This window comes from Dendrobates tinctorius, unplaced genomic scaffold (assembly GCF_039654945.1).
Source record: "Dendrobates tinctorius isolate UK_male_01 unplaced genomic scaffold, ASM3965494v1 ptg000295l, whole genome shotgun sequence".
Classification (NCBI taxonomy): domain Eukaryota; kingdom Metazoa; phylum Chordata; class Amphibia; order Anura; family Dendrobatidae; genus Dendrobates; species Dendrobates tinctorius.
Window position 1 is genome coordinate 1,938,447 of NW_027361962.1, and position 22,906 is coordinate 1,961,352.

At 44.8% G+C, this 22,906-nt stretch overlaps 1 protein-coding gene and 1 long non-coding RNA gene across 2 annotated transcripts in view; both read left to right on the forward strand.

The window, feature by feature from the left end:
* Positions 1–22,906, forward strand: part of LOC141073051 (uncharacterized) — a 110,024-nt gene that overhangs the window by 29,658 nt on the left and 57,460 nt on the right. The gene's annotated exons all lie outside the window — the stretch shown is intronic.
* Positions 4,612–21,890, forward strand: LOC141073048 (uncharacterized). The gene is made up of 2 exons (XR_012226938.1): positions 4,612–4,643; positions 19,673–21,890. It is a non-coding gene; the product is annotated as an uncharacterized lncRNA (long non-coding RNA).

Below are 22,906 nucleotides of genomic sequence, written 5' to 3' on the forward strand. Positions count from 1 at the left end.
AACCAGATTACAACACAGACCATTATCATTACATCCCCATCGGATGATCTCCCCCTTCACCCAATCAATGAGAGGATTGTGGCGTTGCAACCAGGGCATCCCCAATACCAGTCCTGCAGGCAGATTATTCATATTAAAACAACTTAACTTCTCCACATGGGTGGAACCCATTTTCATAGAAAAAACTTCAGACATAAAGCAAATTCCATCCCGGGTAAGAGGGGATGAATCAACAGCCACAATTTTAGCAGGGTCTTTTAACCTGACTGTCCCTATCTTATTAAGAGTCACAACTTGGGCATTGATCAGATTAATGGAGGAACCACAGTCAACAAAGGCGGTAGTCATAACAGGACCGCCAGCAAGTTCCAATTCAACCTGGAGCACCATCTTTGTACATGAGAAAAAATGTACCTGGGAGTCTGGACAACCTCCTCGATTGTTGCCCAGACTCAGTCATTTCTCTGATGGTTTCTCCAAAGAAGGGCAGGAGGGGCAATTCCTTTTCCAATGTCCAGAGGCTCCACAGTAAAAGCATAGTAGTTTGTCTCTACGGTGCCTTCTCTCTTTCTCCTTAACCGAGACTGACCCAACCTCCATGGGCTCAGATACAGGTGCAGTGTCACACAATTTGGGGTACAAGGGAGACTCTTGTTGCGTCATTCCTCTAGCACGGAGTCTCCGGTCCATACGGACTGCCTGCATCATGGCATCCTCAAGGGTATCAGGGGGAGGATGTAAGGCCAGAGCGTCCTGCAGACGGTCAGACAGGCCCCTGTGGAACAACCCTCTCAGGGCGGCGTCATTCCAGGATACTTCGGCGGTCCAACGTCTAAACTCTGAGCAGAACCATTCAGCAGAGTGCCTCCCTTGTGTCACACTCATCACCATATCCTCTGCCAGACGCACTCTATCAGGCTCATCATAAATATGCCCCAGAGCCTCAAAGAACAAATTCACAGATATACGTTCAAGAGCAGAGGAAGAGAGAGAGAAAGCTCATGCCTGTGGAGCCCCCCGAAGTAGGGAAATGACGACCCCCACCCTCTGGAACTCATCCCCGGAGGAGCGGGGCCTCAGAGAAAAAAAGCTTGCATCCTTATCTGAAGGACCTGAACTCCTTTTTATCCCCCGAGAAAGGGTCTGGCAATTTGACAGGAGATTCGGGGGATGCCAATGACACATCTCTATCCCCAGCACTAGAAGCCCCTGCAGTGACAGCCCCCTGCACAGTAACCACCAACTGTTGCTGGGTATGAGCCATTGTGCGCTGCACATTAAGTTTGTGGAACATTTCGGTCAGGTGCTTGACCTGATCAGCCAAAGCTTGTATGGGATCCATGAGGATAACACACAAAAAAAGAACTGAAATGGTCAGCTATAATTTCAGGAACACTGCACTGCACTTGCTCACTGAGCCAGTGCGCGTGTCCTGAGTACAAAAACAGTGCTCAAAGATACCTCTGGAGCGGGCAGCAGCCGTGACGAAGCATGCTCCAGGACCTGAAGCACGTGACTGCTGGGGGCGTGGCCTAAGCTCCACAGAGCTAGGAGCTGCAGGGAAACTCCTAGAAAGGTAACTACAGGACAAGTTACCAAGGGGCATAGACAGGGACGTAAATCAGATCAAGCCGGGTCAAAGCACGAGATAGCAGGACAGTACCAAAGGGTTAGACAGAGCGAATAGTCAGGACGTAGCAATAGATCAGAAAATCAGAACGGGCAATGAAGAGTACAATAGGGACAAACTGCAACGGAGTAACAATAGCCAAGCCAGGAGGTCAGAACCGGAGAAGACAATAGTACCAAAATGAGAGACGGAGTACAGAGTGAGGGAACAGGTCGGGTCATACACGGGAATCAAACAAGCAATGCAGGATACACGCACACCAGGGGGGTCGGTCAGACACAGCCAGAATAACAGTATAGCTGACAGGGAATGCTAGTCTGGAGTGAGTATAAATACCCCTCCCAGATCCAAAGAGAGGCCGGCAAAAGTTAACCCTGTGACAACAGGACATTAACCATGTCCTAACCACGACACCTCCATGATGGGCTCTCGGCATTACCATCTTCCCCATTCCTCTATTGGTAAGTAGAGGCAGCACAGGTAAGTGCATTTTGTGAATGTTGTCTTGAAGAACTAGGACTCTAGGTTGGTACTTGCCTCATGCCTTTATGCTGAAACTGTGTCTTGGGCCTCACGTGTTGAAGTTTGGCTTCAGGCGGAAGCTAGGCCTTGAACCTCGAGGCTAAAGTTTGGCTGTATGCCTGGGCTACATCTCATGCTTGACTTCAGTTAGTCGCATGTCGTGGCTGCAATGGGGCTCATGATTGGGCTTCAGAATTTTGTGGTTGAATAAACAGCCCGCAATGACCCCACTGTCAGCTCACCACACCCTGACCTACTGTCTCTTTCCCCATTATCCTGTCGAATGTAAACCCGCAAGGGCAGGAGGACCCTCTCCCCGCTGTACTAGTCGGTCATTGTTAGTTGGTTCACTGTAATTTATACATGTATTCTGTATGTTACACCTTCTCATGTACAGCACAATGGAATCAAATAACAATAATACACAGCTGAGTAGTAGTACACACGATATGCTTAGACACATTAGCTTTTATTTAGCTTTGCTCTGCTGCTTTACTGCATAAATCCAATATAGAAAAAATGGTCTACACTTAAAAAAATTAAAGTAGAGGTGCTGGAGGAGTGGATCGTGGTCCCAGTGCATAGAGGAAGGAAAATCTACTGCACTCTAAAAAGTAGATACTTTGCAAGGTGATTTCATTGATTAGCATCTATACATAGGGCGAATCAGATGGAGAAGTGACAAAAATAGAAACGTTTCGACCTGATCTTGGTCTTTGTCAAGGTGGCAGAATATCTAAAATAAAAATACAATATAATACAAAACATAAAATATATCTCCATATATGAAAAATATTCAGAATTGAGAGTCCTCAGTGGTTGATACCTTTTAATGGCTAAGGCTGGAGTCACACACAACCAATAAAAAATCGGTCAGATTTTAACGGTACGAAATCGCACAAAGGTTTCTTGGCCAGATATCCATCTGTCATCCCATTTTCCGGCGATGAACCGATTTTATTCGCATCTAGGCATCAAATTGACATCCAATGCCAATGCCTGATGCTCTATCCTGTAGACCTGGAGAAGTCTTGCGATTTTAATCGCAAGTCACACGTGTGGTGCGTTTTCCATGTGATTTTTTATCGCATCCATAGACTTGCATTGGGGAATCCGATCCGAAAATCGGTGACAATCGCAGCATGCTGCGATTGTCTCGGTCCGACGATCGGATGCGATAAAAAAATCGCATGATGTGAGCAGCACCATAGAATAAAATGGGTTCGAATGCAATGCGATTTTTTATCGCATTGCATTCGACCGTTTTTATCGCTAGTGTGACTCCGGCCTAACTGAAAAGATGGTAACACATTGCAAGCTTTCGAGACTACTCAGGTCTCTTCATCAGGCATAGACTAATACAACATCTGAAGAGTCACAGAGTTATACACAAGACAGCACAGAAATAACATAATAGATAAGACAAGTGATGTGAAGTAGAACTATCATTATGAGGGAGTGATAGACAGTTATGGCCATATATATTGGACCAGTTCATAGATAAGGAGTGAAAGTTTTATTGTCCTCTGATTGGGGTCTGGTTCTGTGCTGTGATGCCCACAGAAGGTCTTAGGAGCAGATTCCTTATTTGATGTAAAAAGACTTAAATCCATGCGACACATTCATTCCTGCACTGAGTGTGTCAGGAGGGATGAGAGAGCGACAGGAGGCAAGAGAGACAGGAGGCAAGAGAGACAGGAGGTAAGAGAGAGTGGAGGTAAGAGAGAGTGGAGGTAAGAGAGAGTGGAGGTAAGAGAATAAGTGAGAAGAGTGCAGAACAGGGAAAGAAATCATGTCGCAGTGTGTGAAAATAGCTGGATTGGGGGTGGGGGGGCGCGCTTCTGCCATCAGTGCTTCAAGGTGCCTCTCGGAACGTCACAATCCTTCAGCAGCAGGAAATGTAGCCCCCCTACACAGAGCGCTCGGCGCTGTACAGACCCCTGACACATAGCGCTCGGCGCTGCAGTCCTGACACAGGGAAGGACTCAAATTCAAAGAAGCTTTATTGGCAGAAAAAAATAAACGTTAGTTTTGCCAAAGAATGTATACAGTAGGGAATAGGGACTGTAGGAACGATGGATGGGGCTCAGGGTGGGGGGGTAAGGACGTCCATGGCAGATCATAGTTGTCTTCCTCGCAGCCTATAGCATGTGCTCACATACTGCGCTGCTATCTCCACTGCGCTCTCTTCCTCTCCCAGCAGGATCTCTGTTTTCTCTTCCTCCTTCATGGAGCTGAAATTCAGGAAGAGATCGGAGAGTCTCCTGAAGTGAGTGACCCTCACTGCTGAGTATTTGGTGCAGTGTAGCAGGAATCCCCACAGCCTGCAGTCAGCAGTGGAGACAGGACCCTCACAGCTGCTCCCTCCCCTCTACAGCCTCACAGCTATCAGCCGGCGGGGTCACATGGGAGGGGCGGGGCTAAAGGGAGGGGCGGGGCCAGAGGCAGCCAGGAAGAAGGAACAAGAGAGATGGAAGACGAGAGAGAGGAGGTAAGAGAGAGAGACAGGAGGGAAGAGAGAGACAGGAGAGAAGAGAGAGAGACAGGAGGGAAGAGAGAGAGAGACAGGAGGGAAGAGAGAGAAGGGAGACATGCAGGAGGAAGGAGAGAAACAGAGACAGAAGGTGAGAGAGATACAGGAGGAAAGAGAGACAGGAGGGAAGAGAAAGGACGGAAGAGAAAGAGGCAGGAGGGAAGAGAGACATACAGGTAAGAGCGAGAGAGAGGAGGTAAGAGAGGAAGAGACAGACGGGAAGAGAGGAGGTGAGAGCGACAGGAGGGACGAGAGACAGACAGGTAAGAGAGGCAGGAGGGAAGAGAGAGACAGGAGAAAAGACAGATAGGAGAGAAGAGAGACAGAAGGTAAGAGTGAGACATGAGGGAAGAGAGACAGGAGGTAAGAGAGACAAAAAGAATGGAAGAGAGAGAGACAGGAGGAAAGAGATGCAGGAGGAAGGAGAGACGAGAGGGAAGAGAGAGGAAGGAATACAGAGACAGGAGGGAAGAGAGAAAGGAGGGAAGAGAGAGACAGGAGGTAAGAGAGAGACGGAAGGGAAGAGAGAGACAGGAGGTAAAAGACACTAGGGTGGTAAAAGAGACGGGAGGTAAAAGAGATGAGAGGTAAAAGAGAGACGGGAGAGAAGAGAGAGAGACAGGAGGTAAGAGAGACGGGAGGTAAGAGAAGGGCGGAAGAGAAAGAGACAGGAGGGAAGAGAGAGGCAGGAGGGAAGAGAGAGGCAGGAGGGACGAGAGACATACAGGTAAGAGAGAGAGGAGGTAAGAGAGACAGGAGGGAAGAGAGGTGAAAAGAGAGAGACAGGAGGGAAGAGAGGCAGGAGGGAAGAGACAGGAAGAAAGACAGACAGGAAGGAAGAGAGAGACAGGAGGTGAGAGCGACAGGAGGGACAAGAGAGGCAGGAGGTAAGAGAGAGACAGGAGAAAAGAGAGACAGGAGGTAAGAAACAGGAGGGAAGACAGACAGGAAGGAAGAGAGACAGGAGATAAGAGAGAGACAGGAGGAAAGAGAAACGGAAGAGAGAAGAGGTAAGAGAGAGAGACAGGAGGGAAGAGAAACAGGGAAGAGAGAGAGACAGGAGGAAAGAGAGTAGGTAAGAGAGAGACAGGAGATAAGAGAGAGATAAAATTACTACTATTGTGTTCAGTTTAAGCAAGTTGAAGATGAAATTTTCTCTAAAAAGCCCAAAGTTACAGATGACACCTTTCCTTTTTATTTTAGGCAAAAAACATATATAGTCATTTTTTACATTTTAAATATTACAAAAAGCAAAATGGGCCCCTGGAAAAGTTTGGGCACCCGTGGAGATTTGTGTGCTCAGATAACTTTGACCAAGGTTTCAGATCTTAATTAGCCTGTTAGGGTTTTGGCTTGTTCACTATCATCCTTCGGAAAGGTCGGATGATGCAGATTTCTCAGCTTTATAAACACCCAGCCTCCTCTAACCTTGTGCCAAAAAGCAGCGTCCATGGGTTCTTCTAAGCAGCTGCCTAGCACTCTAATATTGGTGGAGGCCCATAAAGCAGGAAAAGGCTATAAGAAAGTTAGGAAATGATCTCTAAAAGGACTAAAATTAAAGATCACACATTTCCTTTGTATTTTAGGCAAAAACATATTTATCTCTACAAAAAAAAATTAAAAAAAGGAAAATTGACAGGTCGAGTCCTAAAGGTGTGTAATATAACCAATGGTAGGATTTTGCTCTTCTTGCCGGATCGAGCGGTCGTCACATGATCGCTCACATGCGATTTGCCGATCTGTGGTCTTTTGCCGACTGACGTCTCCTCCTGCTTCTCACATTGGTCTAGTTTTCAATTGAGAGAAGCAGGAGGAGACATCAGGCGGTACGCGGTGACAATTCTGGAAATCACTTGAGCGATCGTGTGACAACCTCTCGATCTGGAAAGGAAGAGAGAAATCCTACAATTGGTTATATTACACACCTTTAGGATTTGGCGTGTCAGTGTGCAGAAATATAAATGCAGGGGAACCTGTGAGTCTGGGAGAGCAGAGCAGGGAGAAGCCGCAGGGGACCGGCCTCTTGGACTGGTCATCCTGGTCACAAGGACCAGGACTTATTTTTAATGTACCGTATATACTCGAGTATAAGCCGACCCCCCTAATTTTGCCACAAAAACTGGGAAAACTTATTGACTCAAGTATAAGCCTAGGGTGGGAAATGCTCCATAGATTATTCCCTCATATGGTGTCCCCAGAAGAAGCTCCATAGATTATTCCCCCATAAGAAGCTCCATAGATTATTCCCCCATATGCTACCCCCATAAGAAGCTCCATAGATTGTTCCCCCATATGCTGCCCCCATAAGAAGCTCCATAGATTGTTCCCCCATATGCTGCCCCCATAAGAAGCTCCATAGATTGTTCCCCCATATGCTGACCCCATAAGAAGCTTCATAGATTGTTCCCCCATATGCTGCCCCCATAAGAAGCTCGTTAGATTATTCCCCCATATGCTGATCCCATAAGAAGCTCCTTTGCTTGTTCCCCCATGTGCTGCCGCTGCTGCTGCATGTAAAAATAAAAAAATTGACATACTCACCTCTCCGTCGCTGGGTGTCAGATACTCACCTGTCCTGCATCCATGGCTGCTCACCGCTATCTGCCACATCATCGGTCAGTGACGTTCAGACTGCAGGGGGCGCAACGCGCACTAATCACGACACCACGCTCTCTGCTGTCTGAAGTCACTGACCGATGACAAACAGCAGCAAGCAGCCATGGACGCAGGACAGGTGAGTATCGCTATACTTACCCGTCCTGACGCTGTGTCTTGAGCCCCCAGCTTCTCCGCGCTCTCTCTTCCTGCCTTCAGCGGTCACGTGGTGCCGCTCATTAAAACTCATGAATATGCGCATATTCATGAGTTTTAATGAGCGGCACCACGTGACAGCTGAAGGCAGGAAGAGTGAGCGAGGAGAAGCTGGGGGCTCAAGAGACAGTGTCAGGACGGGTAAGTATGACCTGACACCCCCACCCCTCCGACCCCCCGGTGTATATGACTCGAATATAAGCTGAGAGGGGGGACTTTCAGCCCAAAAAAATGGGCTGAAAATCTCGGCTTATATTCGAGTATATACGGTATGTTTTATTTGAAATGTTTTTTTTTGCTCATACGAAGTGGTTTATGCAGTTCTAATAAACCTGCCTGGACATTTAAATATAATAGCCTCTTGTGCATATAAAATATATATTGTACCCATAAATAAATTTTTTATGAAAAAAAAGTGCACATATTTGGTATTACCGCGTCTGGAACAAACCAGCTTATAAAACCGTCCCACTAAGGCTAGTTTCACACTAGCGTTTGTGAGCGCAGCGACGGCCTGCGCACGGCCGCCGCTCCGCCTACCGGCGCATGACGCTGCATGCGTCCTGCGTCCCCTATCTTTATCAATGGGGGCGCAGGCCGTGCGCAGCATGCGTTTGGCGGCGCATGCGCATTTCTGATGGTGCGCCGGCGCAACCAAACTGCAGCAGGTTGCGTTTGGCGCAGGTCGGCGCACCGTCAAAAAGGCGTATGCACCGCCAAGCGCATACTGCGCACGGCCTGCGCCCCCAGTGATAAAGATAGGGGACGCAGGACGCATGCAGCGGCAGGGGGCGGGGCTTAGCGGCGGCCGTGCGCAGGCCGTCGCTGCGCTCACAAACGCTAGTGTGAAACTAGCCTAAGTAAACCCCTTCAGTGAACATTGTAAAAAAAAGGCAAAAAAAATTATGCAAAAATAATTATTTTCTATAAAAATAGTTTTTATTGCATAAAAGCACCAAGACACAAATTAACCCCTTACCTACAATTGACGTAATATTCCGTCCATGTGACCATGGACCTAATTACCATGGACGGAATATTACGTCATCGCGATCAGCGGCGCCCACGTGGTGAGCGCCGCTGATCGCGGCCGAGTGTCAGCTAATTATCATAGCTGACACCCGGCACAATGTGTCAGGGGCGGTCACGGACCGCCCCCGACACGTTAACCCCTTGCACACCGCGATCAAACGCGATCGCGGTGTACCGGGGGTTAAAGGGAAGCATCGGCAGGGAGGGGGCTCCCTCCGTGCTTCCCTGAGCCCCCCACGGCAGCGCAATGTGCAGCGCTGCTGCGGGGGGCTCCTTTCCTCCAGGCCCCCGAATCCAAGATGGCGACGGGGGCCTGAGGACGCTGGCTTCCTCAGTGCCTGCAAAGCGCAGGCATGAGGAAGCCTTCAGCAGTGCCTGTGTCAGATCGCTGATCTGTCACAGTGATCTGTGATGTGACAGATCAGCGATCTGTCACAGGACAGTGATGTCCCACCTGGGACAAGGTAATAAAGTAAAAAAAAAAAAAAAAAAAGTGTTAAAAATAATTTAAAAAAAAACGCTAAATAAATTAGTAAAAAAAAAAATATATTCCCCAATAAATCCATTTTTTCAAAATAAAAAAACCCAAAAACAATAAAAGTACACATATTTGGTATCGCCGCGTCCGTAATGACCTGCCCTATAAAACTGTCCCTTTAGTTAACCCCTTTAGCGAACCCCTTAAAAAATAAAAAACGAAGCAAAAAATAATGATTTATTTTCATACCACCGAACAAAAAGTGCAATAACGCGCGATCAAAAAGACGCATATAAATATGCATGGTACCGCTGAAAACGTCATCTTGTCCCGCAAAAAACGAGCCACCATACAGCATCATCCGCAAAAAAATAAAAAAGTTATAGCTCGCAGAATAAAGCGATACAAAAATAATTATTTTTTATATAAAATTGTTTTCATTGCAAAAAACCGACAAAACATAAAAAAACGACCTAAATGAGGTATTGCTGTAACCGTACTGACCCGAAGAATAAAAATGCGTTATCAATTTTACCGCACGCGGAACGGTGTAAACGCACCCCCCCAAAAGAAATTCATGAAACGCTGGTTTTTGTTCATTCTGCGCCCCAAAAATCGGAATAAAAAGCGATCAAAAATTGTCACGTGCCCGAAAATGGTACCAATAAAAACGTCAACTCGTCCCGCAAAAAATAAGACCTCACATGACTCGGTGGGTCAAAATACGGAAAAATTATAGCTCACAATATGTGGTGATGCAAAAACTATTTTTACAATAAAAAGCGTCTTTTAGCGTGCGACAGCCGCCAAACATAAAAACCGCCATAAATAGTAAATCAAACCCCCGTTATCACCCCCTTAGTTAGGGAAAAATAATAAAACTAAAAGAAAATGTATTTATTTCCATTTTCCCGCTAGGGTTAGGGTAGGGTTAGGGTTAGGGCTAGGGTTAGGGCTAGGGTTAGGGCTAGGGTTAGGGCTAGGGTTAGGGCTAGGGCTCAGATTAGGGTTAGGGGTGTGTTGAGGTTAGGGTTGGAGTTATAATTGGGGGTTTCCACTGTTTGGGCACATCAGGTGCTCTCCAAAGGCAACATGGCGTCTGATCTCAATTCCAGCCAATTCTGCGTTGAAAAAGTCAAATGGTGCTCCTTCCCTTCCAAGCTCTGCCATGCGCCCAAACAGTGTTTTACCCCCACATGTAGGGTATCAGCCTACTCAGGACAAATTACAAAACAACTTTTGGGGTCCAATTTCTCCTGTTACCCTTAGGAAAATAAAAAATTGGGGGCAAAAATATAATTTTGCAGAAAAAAATGTTTTTTTATTTTCACGCCCAGGCGTTATAAACTTCTGTGAAGCACTTGGGGGTTCAAAGTGCTCTCCACACATCTAGATATGCTCCGTGGGGGATCTAGTTTCCAAAATGGGGTCACTTGTGGGGAGTTTCAATAGTTTAGGTACATCAGGGGCTCTCCAAACGCACATGACACCCGCATACCAATCCATCAAAGTCTGCATTCCAAAACGTCACTACTTCCCTTCCGAGCCCCGACGTGTGCCCGTACAGTAGTTTTCTCCCACATATGAGGTATCAGCGTACTCAGGACAAATTGGACAACAACTTTTGGGGTCCAATTTCTCCTGTTACCCTTGGGAAAATAAAAAAAATGGGGACTAAAATATGATGTTTGTTGAAAAAATACGATATTTTTATTTTCACGCCCGGTCGTTATAAACTTCTGTGAAGCACTGGGGGGTTCAAAGTGCTCACCACACATCTAGATAAGTTCATTAGGGGGTCTAGTTTCCAAAATGGGGTCACTTGTGGGGGGTTTCCACTGTTTAGGTACATCAGGGGCTCTCCAAACGCACATGACACCCGCATACCAATCCATCAAAGTCTGCATTCCAAAACGTCACTACTTCCCTTCCGAGCCCCGACGTGTGCCCATACAGTAGTTTTCTCCCACATATGAGGTATCAGCGTACTCAGGACAAATTGGACAACAACTTTTGGGGTCCAATTTCTCCTGTTACCCTTGGGAAAATAAAAAAATGGGGACTAAAAGATCATGTTTGTGGAAAAAATACGATTTTTTTATTTTCACGCCCGGACGTTATAAACTTCAGTGAAGCACTGGGGGTTCAAAGTGCTCACCACACATCTAGATAAGTTCCTTGGGGGGTCTAGTTTCCAAAATGGTGTCATTTGTGGGGGGTTTCTACTGTTTTGGTACATCAGGGGCTTTCCTAACGCGACATGGTGTCCGATCTCAATTCCAGCCAAAAACGTCAAATGGCGCTGCTTCCCTTCCGAGCTCTGCCATGCGCCCAAATAGTGGTTTACACCCACATGTGGGGTATCAGCGTACTCAGGATAAATTGCACAATATCTTTTAGGGTCCTGTTACTTTTGGAAAAATAAGAATTGAGGGTGAAAAGATCATTTTTGTGGAAAAAATATGATTTTTTAATTGTACTGCTGTACGTTATAAACTTCTGTGAAGCCCTTGGGGGTTCAAAGTTCTCACCACACATCTAGATAAGTTCCTTGGGGGGTCTAGATTCCAAAATGGTGTCATTTGTGGGGGGTTTCCACTGTTTTGGTACATCAGGGGTTTTCCAATCGCGACATGGTGTCCGATCTCAATTCTAGCCAAAAACGTCAAATGGCGCTGCTTCCCTTCCGAGCTCTGCTATGCGCCCAAATAGTCATTTACACCCACATATGGGGTATCAGCGTACTCAGGACAAATTGCACAATAACTTTTAGGGTCCTGTTACCCTTGGAAAAATAAAAATTGGGGGTGAAAAGATCATTTTTGTGGAAAAAATATGATTTTTTAATTGTACCGCTGTACGTTATAAACTTCTGTGAAGCCCTTGTGGGTTCAAAGTTCTCACCACATATCTAGATAAGTTCCTTGGGGGGTCTAGTTTCCAAAATGGGGTCACTTGGGGGGTTTCCACTGTTTAGGTACATCAAGGGCTCTCCAAACGCGACATGGCGTCCGATCTGAATTCCAGCCAATTTTGCATTGAAAAAGTCAAACAGCGCTCCTTCCCTACTGAGGTCTGCCATGCGCCGAAACAGTGGTTCCCCCCCACATATCAGGTATCAGCGTACTCAGGACAAATTGCACAATAACTTTTGCAGTCCAATTTCTCCTGTTACCCTTGGTAAAATAAAGAAAATTGAACCTGAAGTATTTTTTTTGTGAAAAAAAGTTAAATGTTCATTTTTTTTTAATATTCAAAAAATTCCTGTGACGCACCTAAAGGGTTAATAAACTTCTTGAATGTGGTTTTAAGCACCTTAAGGGGTGCAGTTTTTAGAATGGTGTCACTTTTGGGTATTTTCTATCATATAGACCCCTCAAAGTGGCTTCAAATGTGAAGTGGTCCCTAAAAATAAAATGGTGTTGCAAAAATGAGAAATCGCTGGTCAATTTTTAACCCTTATAACCCTAACAAAAAAAAATTTTGGTTCCAAAATTGTGCTGATGTAAAGTAAACATGTGGGAAATGTTATGTATTAAGTTTTTTGTGTGCCGTATCGCTGTGATTTAAGGGCATAAAAATTCAAGTTGGAAAATTGCGAAATTTTCAAAATTTTCGCCAAATTTCCGTTTTTTTCACAAATAAACGCAAGTTATTTGAATGCAATTTTACCACTACCAAGAAGTACAATATGTCACGAGAAAACAATGTCAGAATCACCGGGATCCATGAAAGCGTTCCAGAGTTATGACCTCATAAAGGTACAGTGGTCAGAATTGTAAAAATTGGCCCGGGAGTTAACGTGCAAACCACCCTTGGTAGTGAAGGGGTTAAACTATATAAATGTGCTATAATAGTAATTGTACTGACCCAAAGAATAAAGCTTCTATATCAATTTTATCACACGCGGAATGGCATAATAAAAAAAAATTCCTGCATTGATTGTATTTGTTAATTATGCCTCCCAAAATCACAATAGAAGGTGATCAAAAAATGTCATGTGCTCGAAAATAGTGCCTGTAAAAACATAAACTTTTCTTGCAAAAAAAAAAACAAGGCCTCACATGACTCTGTCTGCAGACATATGGAAAAATTATAGCTCTCAAAATATTGCAATGCAAAATCTTGTTTTTGCACACAAAAAAGCGTCTTTTAGTGTGTGACAGGAGCCAAACATAAAAATACTATATAAATCTGGTATTGCTGTAATCGCACCGACGCGAAGAATAAAGTTGCCTATTCACTTACCATGTTTTTTAGACTATAAGACGCACTGGACCATAAGACCACCCAAATTTTCTAAAGGAAAATAGGGAAAAAATATAATGTGTCAAATAGGGGTCCGTCTTACAGTCAAAATTCAGCTTATCAGGGTGGGGATCGGCACAGGTGGAGGAGTGATCACAGGGGTTTTTTGGTGGTCCAGGCTGGTGCGGTGCCCTCTGGGAAATCCCATCCCAGGCTGGTGCGGTGGTGGTGCTCTGTGGTGCAACGGGGCTCCGCCGGCATTTTGCGACAGGTGCGGCGGTGGCGGTGCTCTGTGTGGCGGCAGGGCTACGCCGGCATTTCGTGAAAGCACAGAGGCCCCCGCAGATCCAGTGCTGCGATGCAGTGGCCTTTCAGGAAAATGGCCACCGGGGGCGCCGCATGCTCAGATTCAGATCTCGGCAACGAAATCTCATTGCCGTGATCTGAATCTGAGCATGTGCCGCCCTCGGCGTCAATTTTCCTGGAGGCCATCGTATCGCAGCACTGTTTCTGCGTGGGTCTCCGGGCTTTCACGCAATGCCAGTGGAGCCCCGCCGCCTCACAGAGCACCACCACTCTTGTCGCCCCACAGAGGAGCACCACCGTCGCCGCCCCACAGAGGAGAACCACAGTCGCACCAGCCTGGGAAGGGAAGCTGCATCGCCCTGCAGTGTCACACCAGGATTGCTGCCACAGTATTGTGAGTATATTCCGACCAGAAGACGCACCCCATTTCCCAAAAAAAAATTTTTGGAAAAAAGTGCATCTTATTGTCCGAAAAATACGGTATACTGATTGAGCAATGACATAAATAAAACCAATTCTTGATCTGCTGTTAATTTGTTCATTCAGCCTCCCAAAGATTGCAGTAAGGTTCGGCGCACATTTATCCTGTGCTGTACTCTGAGCGCTTAGGCTATGTGCACACGTGCAGATTTTTCACTGTATTTTCTACGGCAACTCCCTGCCGCGGGAAATACTCGAGAAATCCGCATGCGTAATTACCGCGTAATTCCAACTAAAAAACTAGCGTTTTGCAAGTGTAATTAGCTTGCAGAATGCTAGCGTTTTCCAAGCGATCTGTAGCATCGCTTGGAAAACTGATTGACCGGTTGGTCACACTCGTCAAACATAGTGTTAGTGCTATGCAGCATCAGTAGTAAAATATATAATGTTAAAAATAATAATACAAAAAAATTGTGATATTCTCATCTTCCGGCATCCCATGCAGCATTCTCAGGCCTCAGCGATGCTCCCGGTAAGGCTAGTTTCACACTAGCGTTTATTTCCTGCAGCGCACGGCGCCGCTAAGCCCCGCCCCATCCAGTCATCGGCGCCTACTAGCGCACATGGACGCTTGCGATCTGCGCACCCTATCTTTAGCATAGGGTGCGCAGATCGTGCGCTGGCCATGCGCTAGTAGGATTTTAGTGTGCGCTGCGCACTTTTGAAGGTGCGCCGTGCGCGCCAAAATGCAACATGCTGCGTTCGGCGCACAGCGGCGCACCTTCAAAAGTGCGCAGCGCACGCTAAAATCCTACTAGCACACGGCCAGCGCACGATCTGCGCACCCTATGCTAAAGATCGGGTGCGCAGATCGCAAGCGTCCATGTGCGCTAGTAGGCGCCGATGACCGGATGGGGCGGGCTGGGAGCCGGGAGGGGGCGGGGCTTAGCGGCGCCGTGTGCTGCAGGAAATAAACGCTAGTGTGAAACTAGCCTAACTCCCGTTCCCAGTGTGCCTTGCGACAATGACCCCAGATGACGTAGCATCTCATGAGCCCACCACGTCATCACAGGTCATTGTCGCAAGGCACACTGGGACCGGAAGATGCCGGGAGCGTTGCTGACAAGCGGGAAGGCTGCAGGGGCCGCCGGAAGGTGAGAATATTACGATTTTTTATTTTAAATTCTTTTTTTAATGGTTATGGTATCCAGGGCCTGGAGGAAAGAGTCTCCTCTCCTCCAGGCCCTGGGTACCATCCGCACATTTTCCGCTTACTTTGAGCATGGTGGGCATAGCCACATGCGGAAAGTAAGCGGATTAGTGCATTCCTATGTATGCAGAATCGCCGCGATTCCGCAAAAAGAATGACCATGCTGCGTATTTTTCCGCAATGTGATTCCGCCGCAGAAAAATACGCAGCATTAGCACAGCATGTGCGGAATGCTATTGAATTCAATGGGTTGCGGATTTTTAGCGTTTACGCAGCGTTTTTGCCACAAAAAAATGCGGCAAAAATGCTAAAAATCTGAAACGTGTGCACATAGCCTTACACTGGGGTTTCCATGTAAATCTCTGAAATACATGATTCAGATGGAACCCCCGGAAGAAGATTCCCTATAATGAGTCAGATGAAGGCACTGTAGATGCAATAGGACCTGTGATCTGGCGCTGTCAGTCTTTTTAGGCGTGCATAAAAGTGCAGTTGGCCACAGTTATGTGCACTCCTGAAAAGAAAGACACTACTGAACAGAGGCCAGATGGAGTTGAGAGTACCTCTGCTGCCTCATTATAGTGAATGGCTCTCTTAGCGGTTTCACCTGAATCACTTCACTCAGAGATTTTGATGGAAACCCTGATGAAAGTGCTCAGCATAAAGTGATCCTAAATGTTCCTAGCAAAAGCTTCAAATCAATCCACAAAAAAAGGCCCTCACTCTGGTCCACCATCTGTTAGCGAAAATGGGAGCTTCCATGTTACGGGAAAAGCCCCCCCCCCCCCAAAAAAAAAAAAAATCCAACAAATTCTGAGCTCCCAAATCTAAATGCCACTCTTCTTTTTGAGCCCTAAACCACATTCAGTGTCCACATGTTCGGCATTTATGTAGCTATGAGAGCCCGCCTAGTTTATGGACGTGTGTCTCCAGAAGCATGAGCTGGGCACAACGTACTGGTCACTATAGCGTACTGGTCACTACAATGGCAGTTTGAATTTTCACCCAGCAACATCCACTGCTGCTTGTGTGGAAAACACCCATTGAGGCAAAATCACCACTACACCTGTATAAAAATTCCCAAAGGGGTATAACTTCCAAAATGAGATCATTTGAAGGGGGATTCTGCTCTTCTAGCACTTTGGGCTCTGTATATGGAGTTTTATTATTATTATGCATTTATATAGCGCCATTTATTCCATGGCGCTTTACATGTGAAAAGGGATAATATAGACAAGTATAATAAACATGTGTAAGACAAGGGACACACAAGTACATAAGGAGAGGGGACCCTGCCCCCGAGGGCTCACAGTCTACAGAGATGGGTGAGGATACAGTAGGAGAGGGTAGAGCAGGTCGTGCGGTGGTTCAGTAGACTGGTCACAAACTATTCTAGGAAAATCTGTGCTCCAAGAGGCAAATAGCGGTCCGTCCCTCCCGAGTCTTGCCGTGTAGCTAAGCAGTACTGTACAGCCGCATATGGGGTATTTCTGCATTCAGCAGAAATTGTGGGACAAATTTTGGTGCCATTTTTACCCATTTCCTAGTGTAAAAATGTAAACTTTGGCGTAAAATGAAAATTTTGGTGGTAAAATGCAATAATTTTTTTTTTTCACTGCCCAATGGTATAAAATGTTGTGACACTCGTGGTGTCAATATGATCACTGCACCCCTAGATGAATTCATTGAGAGGTGTAGTTTGTAAAATTGGGTCTCTTTTCAGGGATTCTGCTCTGCTGGCGCCTCAGGGGCTCTGCCAATGTGACGTGGCACCATCAAACCAGTCCAGCAAAATCTGAGCTTCAATATGGCGCTTCTTCCCTTCTGAGCTTTGCACTGTGCCTCAAAAGTAGTTTGCAAAGATATATTGATTACCAGCACACTCAGTAGAAATTGCACAACAAATTTTGGAGTCCATTTTCTCCTGCTATCCTTGTGAAAATGAAACAATTTGGGGCTAAAACAACATTTTTGTGGGAATTTTTTTTTCAACAAAATCAACGTAAAATTCTGTAAAGCATCCGTGTTCAACACACATCTAGTTAAATTCCTTGAGGAGTCTCGTATCCAAAATGGGGTCACTTGTGGAGGGTTATCACTGCTTAAGCACATCAGGGGCTCTCCAAACCCGACATGACGTCCACTAATTACTCCAGCAAATTTTGCATTCAAAAAGTCAAATGGGGTGCGCCTTCCCTTCCAAGCTCTTCTGTGCGCCCAAACTGTAGTTTTCCTCCACAAATTGTGTATCAGCGTGCTCAGAAGAAATTGCACAACAAATTGTACAGTGAATGTTCTTCTGTTACCCTTATTAAAATGCAAAATTTGGGACTAAAAAAACATTTTTGTGGAAAAAATTAGATTTTTTTTATTTTACAGCTCAATGTTATAAACTTCTGTGAAGCACCTGAGGGTTCAAGGTTCTCACCACACATCTAGGAAGTTCCCTTAGGAGTCTTAATTTCCAAAATGGTGTCACTTGGGGGCAGTTTCCACTGTTTAGGCAAGATCAGGAGTTCTCCTAACGTCGCATGGCGTCCGCTAATTATTCCAATAAATTTTACATTCAAAAAGTCAAATAGAGCTCCTTCCGTTCCGAGCTCTACCATGTGCCTAAACAGTGGTTTTCCCCTACATATGCAGTATTAGCATGCTCAGGGAAAATTGCACAAGAAATTTTGGGGTCCGTTTTTTCCTGTTACTCTTGCGGAAAAAAAAATTTGGTCTAACGTAAAATGTTTGTAAAAAAAAAGTTAAATGTTCATCTTTTTCCTTCCATATTCCATTAACCCCTTAACGACCAGGGGTATTTCAGTCTTTTCATTTTCGTTTTTTGTTCCCCTTCTTCCCAGAGCCATAACTTTTTAATTTTTCTGTCAATATGACCATTTGAGGGCTTGTTTTTGCAGGACAAGTTGTACTTTTGAACGACACCATTGGTTTTAATATATTGTGTACTTGAAAACGGAAAAAAATTCCAAGTGTGGTGAAACTGCAAAAAAAAAGTGCAATTCCACAGTTGTTTTTTTTTTTTCTTTTTACCATGTTCACTAAATGCTAAAACTGACCTGCCAATATGATTCTCCTGGTCATTACGAGTTCAAAAACACCAAACATGTCTAGGTTCTTTTTTATTTAAGTGGTGAAAAAAAATTCCAAAGAAAACTGTCTCAGAATCAGTGGGATCTATTGAAACGGTACAGAGTTATTACCACATAAAGTGGCACTGGTCAGAATTGTAACATTTGGCCTGGTCTTGAAGGTGCAAACAGGCTTAGGTGGCTTGAAGGGGTTAAAGTATATTAGAAAAAAAAGATTAGATTATGACATGAAATAACTGAGATGAATCTGTGCTGCACTTTATGTACATGCTCAGAAGTGATCAGTGCTGTGGATTTGGGAGTCGGAAATTGAAGAGTTTGGTCACCGACTCCACAACCCTGGAGCCTTATTACAAAGTATCCTCTCTTATGTATAGCACTGTACAGGGCTGCCATCAGGAATTTCAGGGCTCCATACTGGACTCCGCCTAGGCTTCGCCCAAGCTCCGACTCCAGCCCAGCACCAGCCTTCCACAGTTCCACCACCCACTCTTGGAAAAACTCAGTTTATGCACGTCTTCACCAATCACACATTAACAGTTCCCATTGAACATCATATCAAATACATAGCCATCAGCTTTTGTTTCGGCCAAAATATTTTTTATGCCAGTCAGCACAAGGTAGACTCTTTTTGCCTGGCACAACTCTACTGTAACCTATTAAACAATTATTAAAATACCCAATACTCTTTTTAGGTATATTGTTATTTATTTTTCTTTAAGGGAATGTGTCACATACAAATATCGTCACACCATGGCCGGACCACATATTACCACTACATAGTGACCAAATAATACCACATACAAGGGACAAATACAGTCACACCATGGCTGGACCACATATTACCACCACATAGTGACCGTATAATACCACATACAAGGGACAAATACTGTCACACCATGGCCGGACCACATATTACCACCACATAGTGACCGTATAATACCACATACAAGATACAAATACAGTCACGCCATGGCTGGACCACATATTACCACCACATAGTGACCGTATAATACCACATACAAGGGACAAATACTGTCACACCATGGCCGGACCACATATTACCACCACATAGTGACCGTATAATACCACATACAAGGGACAAATACAGTCACGCCATGGCTGGACCACATATAATCAAGCACATAGTGATAGAATAATACCATCGAATGGAAGAAATACCATCACACCATGACCAGACCCCGGCTTCTATCACTGGTCACTGCTATACTGACTCTGAGGGTGGCACTGGTGATATAAGAGGTGGTGATGTCGGCATTGGTTGGCGGCTCATGAGCTTGTAGTAAAAGCGTTCATCTAGAACATTCCACATGAGTTTTCCTTCTGTCTGTGACTTTATTATATATTATTATTTTCACAGTTTGGAAATCCAGGCAAAAATCTGCTGAATAATCCACAATCCATAATGGAGAAAGGAGAAAGTGATGTGTGGAGAGATGAGTGGCGGTGCAAAGAGGAAGTTCTTACAGGTAACCGTCCTGATGAGGAGTCACCACGAAACAAGAGAGGAGTCACATTCTCCTCATTCACAGGACCGGACAATTTTGCGATAGAATTTTTTTAATTTTTTTTTTCAGTTGGTTTGGGCCGTAAATTATACAGTTTATATATGTCTGACATTGTGATGGTGCTATGTATGAATCAGGGCTGTGGAGTTGGAGTCAGAGTCGGTGCTCATTTTGGTGGAGTCGGCGTCGGTATAAAATGGACCGACTCCAACTCCTAAAAAATATAATAAATTGGGTACAGTAGTTCAATGCAGAATGTGCTGAATAATTTTTCATAGGAATTTGGGAAAGTTATGAAATGTCCTATAAATGGCTGTTCTATTCCTGATCTAAGGCTACATTCACACACGGCATTTTTGCTGCGTTTTTTGAGGATACGTTTTTCAGCTGCAAAATCAGATCAGCTTTTTAAAAAACCGCATCACCTGAAAGGTTTTTGAGCTCATAGATAATGTTTTCAATTGCAAAAGCAGATTAGAAAAACTCCACACAAACTGACATGCTCATTCAGCCCAAAAACGGATCCTCACAAAAAATGTGTCTGAATGTCATATCTTGAAACCCATTGACTTTGCTGGGATCCCCAGAGTCACTGCATTTTACTGCAAAAAAACGAATCCGCAAAAACGCTGTGTGTGAATCATGGCCATAGCCAGCGAGGGCCACTCTTTGGAAGCAGGGGCATGCACCTATCAAAACTTACTTGTATGCTGCAGTGCTCCCGTCCTGCACCGGCTCCAGACTGCAGGAGGCAATCTCCCCTCCTCTGTCCTGTCTTCTGCCGTCTTCACCAGAGAGAGGAGGGGTGCCTGCCCTGCACAGGATCCGATTCCTGGGCCCAGAGCTGGAGAAAGTGAGAAAGTTGTGCACACACTGCAGCTGGCAATAAGAGAGTCTGCAAGAGGGTCATGCTGGAAATCTGATTGGAAAAGTGAGGAAATTGGTTATTGCCGCCAGAACCCCTAAAATTGATTCCATCTTGAAGAGACATGCTGGGAAAGGGGCAGTTGTCAATCAATCCACTCAGTGGGGCAGCACTTATTTAAGGATTGAGCGATTGCTTGAACTAAAACCGTTTCTTATAGATATGGCGAACCCTCAGGTAACCCTAAATTAAGGTCAATGGACACAGGTGGCTGAATTGAAGGAATTGCTTAATCACCCATTTACCGTGACTAAAAAATTACAAGCTGAGGATTTAACTCCTGGCATTTTCATAAGGGAGTGGAAGAACTTGCTATTTTGCCTGTCCCAAAGAGGAGGTTTAATCGCAGATGGCATTTCTGCTTCAATGAAACGGAGAGAGACACAGCTATTGGAAAATAAAAATTTTCTGGCAGCTGTTTATGTGGCCCCAAGTCATCGTATATTGCTTGATGATCAACAGCTTACTAAAGGAAAAGAAGCTCTGACTGAGGTAGCAGTTAGGATGAGTGGCCTACAGGAGGACTGCCAGGCGCAAGAGGACTCGGGTCCTAACAGTGCTACTGCTGCCATATCTTCATCCTCATCAGATGAGGAGTTTGACTTTGACAAGTATTTGGATGACATGGAGCAGGCAAAGCGTTGCTGCAAGGAAAAAGATTTCACTCCGTCTCCTATAGCAGCAGATTGACCATATTTCAGCAACATGTTTCACTTACTCTCAAAAGAAAATGAAAAATTCAACCGTTTATCAAAAATGACTGTGCACGAGTCAATTCCTTTATACCCGGAAATTGTTAGAGATGTTGCCCATGTGGTTACGGCTTTGCCTCCAACTCAAGTTACTGTAGAGAGGTTGTTCTCTGGCCTTAAAATTATTAGGTCAGATTTGAGGTCATCTATGACGGAGGATCTGATGGAGGCAATTCTATTTCTTAGGACAATTCATAGACTGCACAAATGTTATGTAGTATGTTTTTTGTTGAAAACTGTTTTTTGCCACTTACATAGTTTATTACATAGTGTTATCTATATATACTGTATATATATATGTAATCGATATTACATAGTGTATTACATATTTACAATTTATTACAGTTTTTTGTGTTCTAAAGTTGTATTCCAATAAATATATATTCTGTTCTATCTAAATATCTTGATTATTGTATCATAAAAATGATTACATGTCTGATGTGCACATTGTACTACAATACATTTTTCACTTAAATATAAGCAATATATGTGGGAGTCGGTGTAAGGGAAATTGAGGAGTCGGAGTCGCAGGTTTCGCTGTGTGTGATAACACCGGCTGTGCATCTACAATATGGATTTAAGAATAGCCTTAGATGATAGAATATCAGTGACACGTAAAGAAACCTCGTTAGTCTTTTTTTATGATAACCATCACGGCTTCAGGGTTAAAATGTTACCTAATTGATGTACTGAACTGGGCAGAGCAGCAAACATACTCATTGTAACATAATTACATCATAATTACAGCCAGTACAAGATTATAAGAGAAAGCAGAATAATGCCTGGGCTTAGGCTGAGCTCACACTGCGTTAAGGCTTGTTTCACACTTCAGTCTTTTTGTTTCAGTCACAAGCCGTCGTTTTGTGAAAAAAACGGATCCAGCAAATTTGCCCGCTGGATCCGTTTTTTTCTCAGACTTATATTAGTGACGGATGGCCGCCCGTTTCATCCGTAATTTGATCCGTCATAAATTCTTTGTCCGTCGGTTGGTGACAACGGACAAAGTTAATTTTTTTGTGTATGTCGAAAAGTTGGACAGCGACGGATCCAGCGCCATCCGTCAATGGCTATAATGGAAGCCTATGGGCACAGGATCTGTCGCTCTCCGTCAGAAGATGGAATCCGTCGCTGTATTCCATATTGTCAAACTGAGCATGCCCGGAATAATTTCTCTTCATTTAATTTAACCCCCACAGCCTTTCTGGCACATAAAAATTCTCTCTCTCTCTCCTGTTCCTTTAAAATTCCTAAAACTGCTGCTTCGATGGATCCGTCAAAAAAACGAATCCAGTGCATGAGTTTTTAGCAATCTGCACTGGATCCGTTTTTTCAACACTTTGACGGATTGTGACTGATTCAAAAAGACTGAAGTGTGAAACAGGCCTAACGCATCCGTTACATAGCGGCAT